This window comes from Halichoerus grypus, chromosome 12 (assembly GCF_964656455.1).
Source record: "Halichoerus grypus chromosome 12, mHalGry1.hap1.1, whole genome shotgun sequence".
Classification (NCBI taxonomy): Eukaryota; Metazoa; Chordata; class Mammalia; order Carnivora; family Phocidae; genus Halichoerus; species Halichoerus grypus.
Window position 1 is genome coordinate 59,989,174 of NC_135723.1, and position 14,189 is coordinate 60,003,362.

General features: G+C 41.5%; 1 protein-coding gene across 4 annotated transcripts in view; it reads left to right on the forward strand.

Moving 5' to 3' along the window:
* CREB5 (cAMP responsive element binding protein 5) overlaps window positions 1–14,189 on the forward strand; it is a 389,578-nt gene that overhangs the window by 124,672 nt on the left and 250,717 nt on the right. The window lies entirely within an intron of this gene.

Consider the following 14,189-nt stretch of genomic DNA (forward strand, 5'->3'; position numbering starts at 1 on the left):
GTAAAAATATAGTTGTGTGTATGTGTGTTGTTGAATGGTAATGTGCTATATATCTTCTGCTATTACTTTTTTCATGCAATGCTGTTTTAAAGACCTATCCTTGTGCACTTTTTCATTGCTTCTAACTGCTATATAGCATTTCATAGTATGAACCCTCTCGTTTTATTTATTCATTACCACAATCAATTTTCAAACATTTTTATCACCTCAGAAAGAAACCTCATGCCCATTAGCCATCGTTCACCATCCTCCTTAGTCCTGGGCAGCCATAGTCTGCTTTCTGTCTCTATGGATTTGTCTATTCTGGACATTTCATATAAATGGAATCATATAATATGTGCTCTTTTGTGACTGACTTCTCCCGGTATGATGTTTTCAAGGGTCATCTATTGTGTAGCATGTATCAGTACTTTTTATGGCCAAATAATGTTTTATTGTATGGATATACCACATTTTGTTTATCTGTTTATCAGTTGATAGACATTTGGGTTGTTTCCACTTTTCAGCTATTATGAATAATGCCTTTGTGAACATTTGGGTACACATTTTTGTATGGACATAGTCCTTATTTGTCTTGGGAATATACCCTGGAGTAGGATTGCTGGGTCCTATGGTAACTCTGTGTTTAAGGTCCTAAGGTAAACTCTGTGAAGAACTGCCAGACTGTTTTCCAAAGTGGCTGCACCATTTTACAGTCCTAACAGTTTGGGGCTCCCAAGTAGGGTCCATTATTGCAAGGACAGACTATATCCCTGACCTTCAATGGTATCAGTGGTCTAGACCTGGTTATTTGAGGGGTAAGGGATCTCCATGGAGCTTGTATGTGGGCTTCAGTCTTTATGTGGCAGTGATTCTCATCTAGGGTCACCTTTTCCCATCTCAATAGCTCAATTTTAGGGTTATTTTACAGGTAGTTGTCTGATCAGTTTTGTCAACTGAAAATAACTGAGCTGCGCAGGATTGGGAATCAGAAAACCTGAATTCAAGCTCTGATATTGCCACTTATTCTGTCTTCTCAGTAAATTGTCTGGGTCTTGGCTTCTTCGTTTATAAATTACATGCATGCATATGGCACCACCCTTAGTGCAGATAGTCAGTGGTTGGGAAGAAAAGAGGAGCAGGTTGGGGGCCAGAGCTAGAGGTTAAAGGTAGAACCCCAAGGAGTGGAGAATTGTGAGTTTAAATCTGGCCTTCCAGGCCATTATGATTGTACATTTGTCAAGGTAGGAGATGAACATATTCATAAGTTGATTTGTGACTATAAATAATTTAGTCATGTAGGATGTAGACCTCCATTTGTATACTTGCCCTGTACCCTACAAATAGAAGGGGGCTAGGTCATGAGCATGATCTTTGTATGACCCTGCATGAGAATATAGGGACATACAGCCTATGCATATTTAATTTCCCTAAATTGACCCTGGGTGTTTCCCAGAATGACCACAGAAATGTACACGACAATAGGATAGGGTTCCTAAATCCCCATATCAGCACCAACACTAATGATAATCCATGTTTCTGTTTTTTGCTGTTCTCATTTTAGTTTACATTTCTCTGATTACTAATAAGTTTGAAGATTTCTCCATATGTGTTTTAGGCATTTGGGCTTTCTCTTTTTTGAATTCCTATTCATATTTTATATCCATTTTCTACTGGGTGTACTACCTCTTTTTTGTTTATTCTCAGGATATATGCACGTTATATATAGAGAGAGAGAGAAAGAAAAAAGCCAATGACTTTTAAATTGTAAGGGAGTCAGAAAAAAGCCATAGCTTCCTAAAGAAAGTCAGCATTACTTAAAAAAAAAAAAACCTATATCTATATCTATCTATCTATATCTATATGAGAAGTGTATGGCAAATTGTCTCCAACATAGATTCCAAGCAGTCTATTCTTTATAATTACAAAGATTCAGAATGTATCTTTCTGTATTGCTGCCTTTCAGTTAAGATTATGTCCTTTTTTCTTAGGAACAGGTTTGAGACAAGTCTTGCCTGAAACCCATGTGAGTGTAGAGGAGATCTCACCTTCGCTCTCTTTTTGGTCCCTGCTCTTAGGAAACAATGTTTGCATGGGGTGACAGAGATGCTATTGGATATTGTGGGGCACTGCTTTGCTTGAATTGGTGGAAGGGAAGTGAAGGCCAAGGAAGCTGTTTGCAGTGGCTGTGTCACCCTGGCCGGAGCTGGAGGAAGGATTCAGACAGAGCCCTTCTTAGTAGTCACAATAATTCTTTTGACATCTTGAAGTTCTACGTTTGGCCAACGTGACTTCCTCAGTTTCCCCTTTTGGAATAATATCTACTTGTAGTGTTTCTCTCTCCCATTTTATCTTTCTCTGTAGGTCAGGGGGCCACATCTTGCTTTAGTTTATATTGCTTCAGCCCTTAACAGGGAGTACAGCAGCAATTAATCTCACCCCATGGAAATGCTACTTGATCTTCAAGACCCATCTTTAGTTCCTTGTTGAAGAGCTCCCTGACTGCACCAACCGACAGTCGTCAAGGGTCTTCCAAAGAAACAGAACCAGCAGGAGAGATATATCTACCTCTCTATCTCTATGTCTGTACAGAGAGAGGAGAGAGAGAAATGGTAGAGGGGAGGGACTAGGAAGTCTGAAGCTTATAGAGCAGGCTGGCAGACTGGAAATCCAGGCAAGAGTTGATGTTGTAGTTTTTTTTTTTTTAAAGATTTTATTTATTTATTTGAGAGAGAATGAGAGTGCGCATGGGGAGGAGAGGGGCATAGGGAGAGGGAGAAGGAGAGAAGCTCCAGCAGACTCCGCACTGAGCACAGAGCCTGATGTGGGGCCTTATCCCAGGACCCCAAGATCATACCTGAGCTGAAATTAAGAGTCGGTTGCTTACCTGACTGAGCCACCCAGGTGCTCAGTTGTAGTTGTATGTTTTGAGTCCAAGATGTTGTAGTTTTGAGTCCAAGATCTGTAGGCAGAAAATGCAGATAGAGTTTCTATATTGCAGTCTTGAGCAGAATTGCTTCTTCTTTGGGAAACCTCAGTCTTTGTTCTTAAGGCCTTCAACTGATTGAATGAAACCCACCCACATTATGGAGGGTGATATGCTTTATTCAAAGTCTTTGGTTTTAATGTTAATAAGATTTTTAAAAATGCCTCCATAGCAACATCTAGATTGGTGTTTGACCAGACAACTGGTCACCATTGTCTAGCCAAGTTGACCATAATTTTACCATAACACCTCAGGACTCTTGAACCACTAATTGGGCCTGTAATCATATGCAGGCTAATGACATCTTTAGCATTGTCTTCTTTTGACATTTAACTTTTTGTAAGTGTATAAGGTTTGTCTTGCCAACTTCTTGAAGACAGGGATCATATCTTATACTTCTTATGGGTTTCCCAAAGTACCTAGTAGGATGGTACACATGTTACACTTAATTTTTGTTCAGAAAAAATGAGTGCACAGAAGTGGCTTTTTGAAAATAACGTCAAAGTAAATATTTAGAGTTAAGAATTGATCTTTAGTGTTTTGTGTCCTGTTCTTTTTACTCCCTAGTTACAAACCAAAAGACCTCAACAAAGTCTCCAGACAATTTTTGATTAGAATTTTAGTAGGGTCAACTTTTTCGGCTAGACAAGCATTTCAATTCCCTTCTCTGGGAATCAACTTGAGTTTAAACTCTGAAACTGGCCTATGAATTCAATGCTGTTCTCTTGGTCTTTTTCATACCTGAAACACCTGGTCATTGGTGTGACGTTCTATGTCTTGAAGGTTCCTTTTGGTTCATGTGTTTCCACCTTTTCTGGTCTTTTTTAGCTTCCTCTTTCAGACCCTGGACAATTAAATGCATGCTGCTCCAGTGTATTTTGGGGCATTAGATCCCAGCTTGGGTGAAATGCAATGGACCCGAGTTCTGTGGTTTTCTTAGCCATTGGTGAAATGTCTCCTAAGTGTTAAGGCTGTATATCTCAGACTTACACAATAAAATGACTGTTATCAGTGACAGATGACATTCATGGTACCACCCTAAAAACAAAGAATAATTACAGTAAGATAATTGAGTGCCACGACATTAGTAGGGCCAAATGGATATATAGAGAGTTAAACGTACAGTTTTATTTGTGCTGGGAACTTGCCGAAATTCAGAGCACAGAAATCCCCATGATGCTAGCTAGCTCAAGAGATAAAGCTTCCAAATCATCTGAATTTCTGCTGCCCTTTGGAAAACAAGCAGATTCTTCTTTTACTCACATGGTCAGCTGTCCTGAGGGCTAGTTAACCCAAATTGTGTTGTTTTTTTTCTTAATTACTTATTTGTTAAATATTATGACACATTATTTTCTCTATCAGTTTTCCTCAGGCCAGAGGCTCCTAAGCTTTCTCAGAATTTAGGCACTCTCTGTGTTTCAATATTTTTTTCACACCACGCCTTGGCCAAAAGAGATAAATCATTCTGCTTAGTAAGTAGTTAGGTCCAAGCAACTTAAAAAGTATATAAACATCTCAGTAGCTGTTTGAAGTAAATAACAACAGGTATTGAAATAAAAAAAGAATACTTTTGTTTCATTTTAAAATAACCATAATTACTTGCTAATAGGGTGTGTGTACCTGTTGGGCTCTCCACAACTTCCCAAACCGTTGAATCACAATGGACAGCACCACCCTTGTTTTCTGTCCCACATTTATTTTTGCATGGTATTTACTTTTTATCACAGCAACCACCAAAAATCCAGCTTTGCAAAGTTGTGATATAATCCAAAGGAATGCAGTATGATCTAATGTTGAAACACTTACAACCTCTGAGTTTCTGTGGTGTCCAATAGATGTCAAATATTGCCATGTTTCCCTCAAACTTGAAAAACTCTGTGCAGCACCCAGGGGCAACGACGCACACAGTTTGGGAACTGCAACTCTAGACATTAAATGTGAATTATTAGATCAAACGTTAAAATCTGTGAAATCTAGGAGCAATGGGAATTTCTGATTTGCACTTAAGACTGAAATTTTTGTTCAAGGGATCACATTCTAAGATTTATACCTGTGCACCTAGCTGCTCTTCGCTTTCATAGAAAACCATATGCCTGTGTTCAGGATAGCATTTCTCCCCTCTTTTCATTCTCTGTCTTTTGAAATACACACAACTTGCCATGTTTCTCTTTGGTTCCTTGTCAACAGTCATATTTGCCAAAACAGCCTGGTGAGCAATGTTGTTTATTTCATTGGATGCCTTTTATTTTTGCAATGTCAACCGCTTGTTTTATTTTGGTTATTAATTAGTATTAAGTCTCCCTGAGCATGAGAAACTTAGTGCAGCACCTCCAAATGGGAAAGAGAAAATGCTGTTCTCTCACAGAGGTTACACACCGCAATACTTGTCATTTCTGATGGTTGCTTCTAGCCTTCAACCATCCGTGAGCCAGCAAAGGTCGCATGAGCTCAGACCCCAGAGTGCCTCAGCTACTTGGTTGGTTTCTCGTGCCTGTGCTCTGGCCTCTGCCGTGGATTTTAATACCTTGGCCTTTGGCAGCTTTTCTGAAGAAGTCTCATGACATCACTAAGCTTCAGGATTGATGATATTTTAGCCTCACTTTATGTCTCTATTTTCTCAAAAAGATTTCGCTCCTGCCGCTTCTACTGTTGTTGCTCCTGCCATTGTTTCTCCTCCTTCTCGTCCCCCTTCTTCTTTCTTCCTCTTCCTCCTGCCCCTCCTCTTCCCCTTTCTTGGCCATCTCCTCCTCCTTCCCCTGGCTTAACTTAGTAACATGTCCACTCTTTCCCTGGCAATATCTTAGCCCCAGAGGAGTGAACACCGAACTGTTGGATGAGTGGCTACTGCAGCTGGAGGTCAGCGCTGTCTCCCAGGTCCCTGGATCTAGAACACTTTTCCAAAGGACAGGGAGGTTAAGAATAGGAGCACTACCCAGTTGCAGAGGTAGCTTAAATCAGTGCCCAAGATGGCCATCATGGGCATTTTTTTGCTTCCCAATTTAATAAAGAACTGTCAGATGCTGACCCTGCTCGCTCGCCTCTGTCCCTTCTGCCTTCCCTAACTCCTTTCCTGGAGCGCCACCCCATTCCCTCTCTCCCACCAGTCCCGTACCACCTCGACTTCTCCACTTGAATTTTGCATTCCACTTTTGACTCCAGCCTGTAAAATGTTCTTGTCGCCGTCCCCAGTCAGGTGGATGCTGCCATAACTCCTGTGTGATATCAATAACCCACGCTAGTGAAGCCAATGAGGTAATTTTCCCTGAAGCTCTAAATATAATTTAACAAGTTAAACACTGTAACATTGTGGTGAATGTGCTATTAAGGGACTGTAAATTGCTTACAAAGCATCAATAAACACAGTGCCCTAAAGCGAGGGGCTGTTAAGACTTTATAATCTAAAGCAGCACTTGGAGTATCACCCCGAGGCTTTAGCTTCACGTCAGATAAAAACAAAGCGGCTGAAGTCTTTAGCTGATGCCAAATGTATGCAGGAACACAACAAGCTTTAGGGGGTAATTACTTTTTGAGTGCTTGATGTGGATTTGCTGGGAAACACATCTGTTATCGAATTTGCCAGTGATTAATAGGATTCTTCCATTTCCCCAGAAAGTGGGGAAGTCAAGCGGCTGCTCCTAAGTGCCAAGGCCGTTGGTATGTGGCCCCTATAGGCTCATGCTGTGTCATTTTCTTGGGATAAGAACAAGAGTTTCAATATAATCTACTGTCACACCTTGGGTTTTACCCTATAGGATTATGTGTGTAGAAAAATATTTCGTGTAATTAAATTATCTTTGGTGTTGTTGAAAGGGTGCCGAGTTTTAAAAGTTAAATGGCCTCTGTTGGAAGCGAGATGATTCCTATTTTAGATTTTGCAAGCCCTAAAACTTCTTGCCCCTTCCTTTTCCTTCCCCAGATGTGCACCCACCATAGTCAAATCCTTTCACAGAACACACTCCTTCTGCAATTTCTTCTCAGGTTCATATCCTCAGCCAACTGGTGACTAACCCTTTTTGTGTTTTAACTGTTATCCAGAGTATTTGGTCTAAAGTATTTGCATTTGAGTTCTGGAAAGCTCCTAGCATTTTACAAATGTTACCTCATTAATCACACAGCCATCAGACTGACAGTGTTTGCCTTATATTAAAAGTGGTGGAAAAAAGAAAGCTCCGAGTGGCCCAGAGACCTGACCAAGGTTGCATGGTGAGTTGGGGGAGAGAGGGAGAGAACTGACCATCTCAGACTATCCCATCCCCTAGCCCCCACACCCTGTCACTGCCCAACACACTCTCTGGGGTAGGGCCTTCAGGTCTGTGTGATCTCAGGGTCACCTCTGTGATTTCTAACTGTTCTGTTCTTTATTTTTGACTAGCTAGCTGAATTGTATCTTAAGCTTGAACACAAGCCCCTGAGTAGGATTAAAAAGTTCCTTTTCTTTCTTTATCATTAGGGCTATCCCAAGATTATGGGGACTTTCTACCTTGTGCCCTTGGGCTCTAGTATGAGATACTAATTCCCTGATGACAGGCAGTAACTGTGAGGGAGGGTTGCATCACTGGGGTTCAGAACAACACACAGAAGGCCCTCTGTCCATACACTACCATGGCCAGGTAGAAACTCAGCTCTCAGCTGGGCAGTCTTGAGCCTGCCCCCTGTCCCTTTTCAGCCCCATCCTTCAGCCCCATGTTGTCTGGGACTTCGTCTGTTCATTGGGACGCATCAGGGTTCCTGCTGCCTGGGCTCATCAGCATGAAGGTTAGGAAGATGGTGGAAGGAGGGAGATGATGCAGGAATATTTGATCTGGGCCTCATAGTCCACTAGGGATGGCTTTGGTCCTGGGACTTTGGGAATTCATTCTCTGTGGTGAAGTATGAGGTGGACAAGATCCAGGAGATACTTCTTACACATAGATTACTAAAATTGTTTCCAGCTGGGAAACAGGTCACCGGCCAGAAGTTTCCACTGATGCCAGTCATCCAGGCTCACTAGTCATGTATCCCCAAGCATGGCGGGAGTAATTCAGTTTTCTTTCCCGGCTTTCCTCATACCTATAGGATACACTCAAAGTGAGCTACTTACATCTTGATGACAAATTATAAAAACACTAAGATCAAACAACTGTCTAAACGAGAACAACTTCATCTTACTTCTGAGTGGCTTTAGTTAATTTCCAAAATCTGTAGTGGTGTAGGACACCCCCCTTCTCACCCATCCCTAATTTATTTCTTAAAACACAATCCAAATATATCATGGGAGATGCACCGTAACTTTCCTTTCTTTCAAGTAATGCATTTTTGTGTAAACATGTTGTTTATGAAAGAACCTTTTATGGATGCTTTGTGTTGCCTTTGTGTTGCTCAAGAAAATACATTTTAAAAGAATTCTCCCCAGCCTGGCATGTAATGTTTCATTAGCCAACATAACCTTGTTTATTTGCTTTTTAAAATTTTATTTGGGAAAGGAAATCAATTTGCACCCCTGACATGCTGCCAGGTTCCTGTTTATAAGCACACAATAGGCAGCTTGGAGGGGGCAAAAATATATAGTTTATGATTTCAGCATTAAGTATGACACAGTCTGTATATGAAACCATAGAAGCAATAGTGTTTTCCTGTCCCTGCAGCCATGCTCTGCAGTCTCAGCTTTTTATCAGAGTATTATCCAAGTGTGCACAGAATAAATGGTCCTAAGCGTGCTGGGCACTTTAAGTTTGAGGAAGAATTGTCAGGACAAAAGGAGCTCTTTGCTGGTTTTTGCTTTTGTTGAGCAAATACTTGGAGCGACTGGCTGAGAGTCTGACTTATAACTGTGCTGTGCTTTGGGGAGGCTTGACGTGTTCCTCCAGTGCAATTAAGAGTGTCCTCAGAATTTCTGCTGTCAGAGATCCCGAGAGGCTGCAGGGAGACCGGTGGGACCTGAGGACCGGTGTGTCCATCGTCGAAGAGAATCTCTTTCCCTTCCCTCTAAACCCTTACCAGTCATTCTGAGGAGATGGGCATCTCTGGATTTGACCCTAACTCTTGCCTCTTTAGGGGCCTGCCAGCTTTTTGCATCCCCAAGATGAAATAATTACCTTATTAGTCCAACATATCGAGGGTCTGATTTAAACATGAAATAAAGCCACTCCCTCCACTTCACAGAAATAAAACTCTAAAATCATTCATCATAGCCAAAACAGCACTGAATGAGGAGTCAAGAGATCAAGACTCTTGTCCTGTTTCTACCTCTACTTAGATGTGGGCTGCTCTCCCCTGGCCTCTGTTTTCTGTCAAGTCAAGGAGTTGAGATTAAAGGCTCACTATGGCATCTTTCAAATTTAAAGTTCTGAGAGCAGGTACTCAGAAGTTTGCTTAAAAAAATCTTTTCCAGTCAGTTGGGCGTCCCACAAGAAGAATTCTTGATGATTTTAACCCCAGTAAATGGAAGGGAAGAGAGGAAGGGGAAACAGGTGTGTTTTAACCTTGACAGCACTTCTTCAGACATGGAGCCTAAACCTTTATCAAAAGTGGAGGTATGACAGGCTGTTAGAATAAATGGGGTCACATACAAGACAAGGCATCTATGAGGGCCCCGAGGCTTTAGGGACTGGTTCTCCTATGCCAGCAGAAGTGAAATCAGACTTTGTGCCTAACTGTTGTCCTTGTTTCTTAAAAAGAGAATGGAGAGTAAATTAGCTACCCAGAGAAGTCAGTATTTTTTTAAAAGATTTATTTATTTATTTTAGAGAGAGAGCACACGAGACAACACAAGTGGGAGGGGCAGGGAGAAGGAGAGAGAATCCCAAGCAGACCCCACAGTAATCACGGAGCCCAACATGGGGCTGGATCTTATGACCCTGAGATCACGGCCTGAGCTGAAACCAAGAGTCAGCCACTTAATGGACTGTACCCCCCAGGCGCCTTCCAGAGAAGTCAGTATTATGTGTAATTGCAGAACTAACATGTAGGCAAAGATGTTTAACCAAGGTGAAGATAATACAAGAAATACAGATATTTTGTGCTTCATCTTTTGCTCTGAACAAGCCTTTTACCAATGGTTACTAACCTTTAAAATGGCTTTTCATACTCAGATTCTATGTGACGTTTAAGAGCAGGCTTAAATTTTTAAATTCATCTGTAGGAGTTTGAAGCCTGTTTCATAAAATAATTAATAAACTATATAGGTGTGGAAAGACATCTGAAAAACATTTCTTTATACAGAGGCCTGCCACTGGACTTCTTTAAAAGTAACCAGACAACATTCAGATATTTAAAAAACAAAAACTTACCTGTGGAGCAAAAATAAACAAACACACACACACATATGTATTATCATGAGCTTATGGACATGAGTATCAACACATAGAGAAAGATGTGAAGCCTTTTGTCCAAGGACTCACTGAAAGCTCCAACAATATGGGTGTGGTTCTTATGTGGGTCCCTGACTCCCCTAAGATCTCATCTTATCTTTATTTTAGATTTAGAAATATTATTTCTTAGTCTATCAAATAATCAGTGACTCGTTCCTCTTTGAAGCTGTCAGTAGAGCAGTGGCACAAGAGGATGAAAATGAAGTCAAGAGGGAAAAATATAGGATGTTCAAGTTGCCAAAGACCAAGGACCTGTAGACTTGGTGTTCTAATATAAGAGTGAGAGGTTGCTGGGAGAGATTATTTAGACAGAGACATTTCCTTGGCATTAGTGCTTCTTTTTAGCAAGCCAACCCATAAATCCTGACTGTCTAGAGTAGAAAAATGCACCTTCCACATTCTCTCACTTTCCTGCCATTTGACAACTTCGGTGGAAAGGAGCATTGAACTCAGCACTGTCACAGCTCTATGGTATGGAGACGCCAGGTGCCAAATTCTTCCCTCTGTGACTCCCACATAGAAAGCTGTTCTTATTCCAACCTTGATTGTTTCACCAGGAGGAATGTAGACACATTGGAAGCTGTGTCCTAAAAGTGAGACCTTGTTTTGAGGGTGTGTAACTGGGTTCAGAGGAGTCGTGCTTGCCCCAGCTCATCTTTGTGGGGTGGAGCCGGGTTACTTGGGCACACTGTGGGACAGGCTTCGCTCTGCCTTGTATTGTTTTTATCAGGCTCATCAGGATTTGTTAAGCACACGGATAAATGCAGAGCAAGTTCAGTTAGTGATGGTCCTGCCCTTACATGGTTTAAATTAGAGAGAAAGGAAATAAACATACAGATAACATTTTTTTTTTAAAGTCATGGTGGAGGGGGGGTGCAGTGCAAACTGTGTCACTGTGTCCTAGTGGGGTTTCTGATCTTCTGGATCTCTTGTAAATCATAATGTATGTATATATATTGTATAATATGTGTCTGTATACTATAATGTGTGTGTATGTGCATGTGTATAGAGAAAATATCTGGAGAGAGAGAGAGTAAAATATTAGTTTTTTTCTGCATGTTGGGATGGTGGGTGATTTTGTTTCTTCCCGCTTATTTTTTTTCCTCCTAAATTTTCTCTAATGAGCAAGTATATTGCTTATGAAATAAAATAATGCAAGTTTAATCACAACATACTTGTACTAGATATTTTCCATCTAGGCCCATTCTTCCCCTTTTCTACTTTGCTCTCTGCTCTGAAAGGCTGACCTTTAACCTGTGTTTTCCTGTTGGATTTGGGCCATTGGCCACAGAACTACCATCACAGGTTCCAGAGGGAGAAAAGGGAGCCTGGCTGTCTGTTCTTCCAGCTGCTTCAGTTAGTTGTCTTCTTTGACCAAGGGTCACAGGTCCTGTCAGGTGCCCTGTCCACACAGCTCTGTCCTCCCTGGTCTCCTGCTAACTTCTCTCTCTCTCTTTCTCTCCCCTGAGGTCTGGTAGCCTTTCCCTTCTCTCACTTCTGTAGGCCTAGGGACGCTAACAGCTCCCCACTGAAATTGGCCCCAGGGTACTGCACTATGGCTTGTGGCTTCCCTGCATTCTGCCCACACCTTTGCAAATAGTTCCTTTATTAATCACGCTTCTAATTATGCAATTTGAGTGTGCTGTCTGTTTCCTCCTGGCAACCGGAGTGATACAGTAGTCAAACTCTCCCATTGAAATTGTGCATGTATCTGCAGCAAGTCTGCCCAGACTAACTAAAGCATCAGTTTCTTTCTGTTTGACTGGAATTTTATCAACACTGTGAGATAGTAGTGTCTGATGGTACAATAGAGTGAAATGAGATTTTAGAAATTAAGGAATGTGAAAGCTTCGAAACACTGGTATGGGAAAAGGAATTCATGACTTTTAAAGAAGTATTTGCAAAACGTGTCATCCCAGGGAGAAAGAGATAAAAGAGATTTCTGGTGGTAAAAAAAAAAAAATGGAGTCATTGGATTTTCTGTGTTTCTTCTGTTCTTACATATTGTTTTAAGCATAGGGATCAGAAGTGGTTTGGTGCTTTTGGAGTAGGTGAGGAAGGAATGGATGTCATAAATGGTAAAGGATGAAGTAAGGGAAATGTGGATTCAGGGAAGCAGAGCTGTAATTTTGGAGGCCCAGCCTTAGACGCAGGGCTCATTGGGAGGGAACATTTGAGCAAACATTTGGAAGAGGTGACAGAAGGAGCTGTGAGGATAATGAGAAGAAACCTTCCCATTGCAGGGGCGCAGCCAGTGCCAAGGCGACTGTATGTTAGCACAACGTTAGGGAGGTCAGCACATGTCTAGAACAGAATGAATAAGCTAAGGAAGGATTAGCAGGAGATGAAATCGGAGTGGTAATAGGTGGTATCGTGTAGGTTTGGGGATGTACCTTGTGTGCCTTGTAAACATGGAAACCATCTCATTGACCTCCACTGCACTTTTCTGGGTTCCTAAGGATCCAGAGAACCCAAATTACTGGTAGGCATTCTTATTTTAAAAATCACTCTTTCCAGAAGTTTCTTTGAGGACTGTTGCATCCAGTGGTGTCCAGTGCCCCTATGCTACACAGCAAGTGCTGTTTAGCTTGGTATGGTCAGGATAAAAATGTTATCTCTTTTCTATTAGGATTTCATCAAATAAGACAGACTAAATCATTGATTTCCTGTGTTGCATTATGTAATTTGGTTTTTGGTCTCAGACTTAACAAACACCAGTAGCTATGATTCAGTTTGCTTGGATGCAGTGGCGATTGAAGTGAACTTGTCTTCCAATAAAACATCCACTTCCCAGGATAGAAATATGCTGCTTAATTAATATCGATCATTAGCACAGCATAGCAGTAACTTCTGTTTGTAAAGTATCGAACAATTTACAAAGCAAGGCCATTCACGGCAAGCCACCTGACGGGTTCCACCAGAAGTGAAATGAAGGGCAAGTACTCTTATTCTCTATTGTTTCAGAGGAGGAAGTCTATCTTGTAGCACATTTTCCTTCCCACTGAAGATCACATTTCTATTTTATGTTAAGAGCGTGCTGTTGCCAAATATTCAGGAATGCAGATACCCAACCAATGCTCCAGGCAGGGGAGTTTTCACGCAAATTCATCTTAGCGGACAGCCCTACCCTCCAGCTCTTTTGGCCTGGAGAGAAGAGCTGAGGAGGGGGTGCTTAGGGAAGGGAAAGGCAAAATCTCTTAGATCTGCAGTATACAATTAGCAGCTACATTTATATTTCTGGTCATTAAGTAAGTATTTGGTTCTCTTTGAAATGCTGAGGAAACAGACGCTCAGCATCCTTGTGGTAGTTTTAGATGCACTCTTAATTTTAGTAATTTTACATTTTCTGGGGAGAAAGGGAGAAAGATGTGTTTAGCAATTCTAGAATGGGCCATTTGCCTCTTGCGTGGCTATGCCAGGTTCTTAGTGTGCCTCCTCAGCATTTCCCTGTATGCTCAGTGCCCCTTTCACAATATTCAAGAAACTTTTCTTCCCTGTGCCATGCAGAGATGTGAGCCTGATAATGCCATTGGTGCCATTCACGTCCCTCCCCCATCCCTGCCTCAGGACACCAGTTCCTTCCTTGTTTGTCACCATTTCACTCTGGCGTTTCCCTGTCTATTTTCCAGTTACTTAGGGAGGCCTGTCTTGCCTCACTTCAACCAGTGATTTGAATTGACCAAACACAGGGCAATTTGAGGAGACTGTTGTGCTGTTTCTGGCCTCTCTCTATTGGTAGGACTTACGAGGATTCAGATCAGCGAATGTTATCTCTTTGTATCTCAGGCTTAAGATGACCGTGTGCCCAACTTAGACGAGAGGAAATTGTAATTTGATTGCTCTTTATTCCTGTATCATCACCTCAGAAATCATGA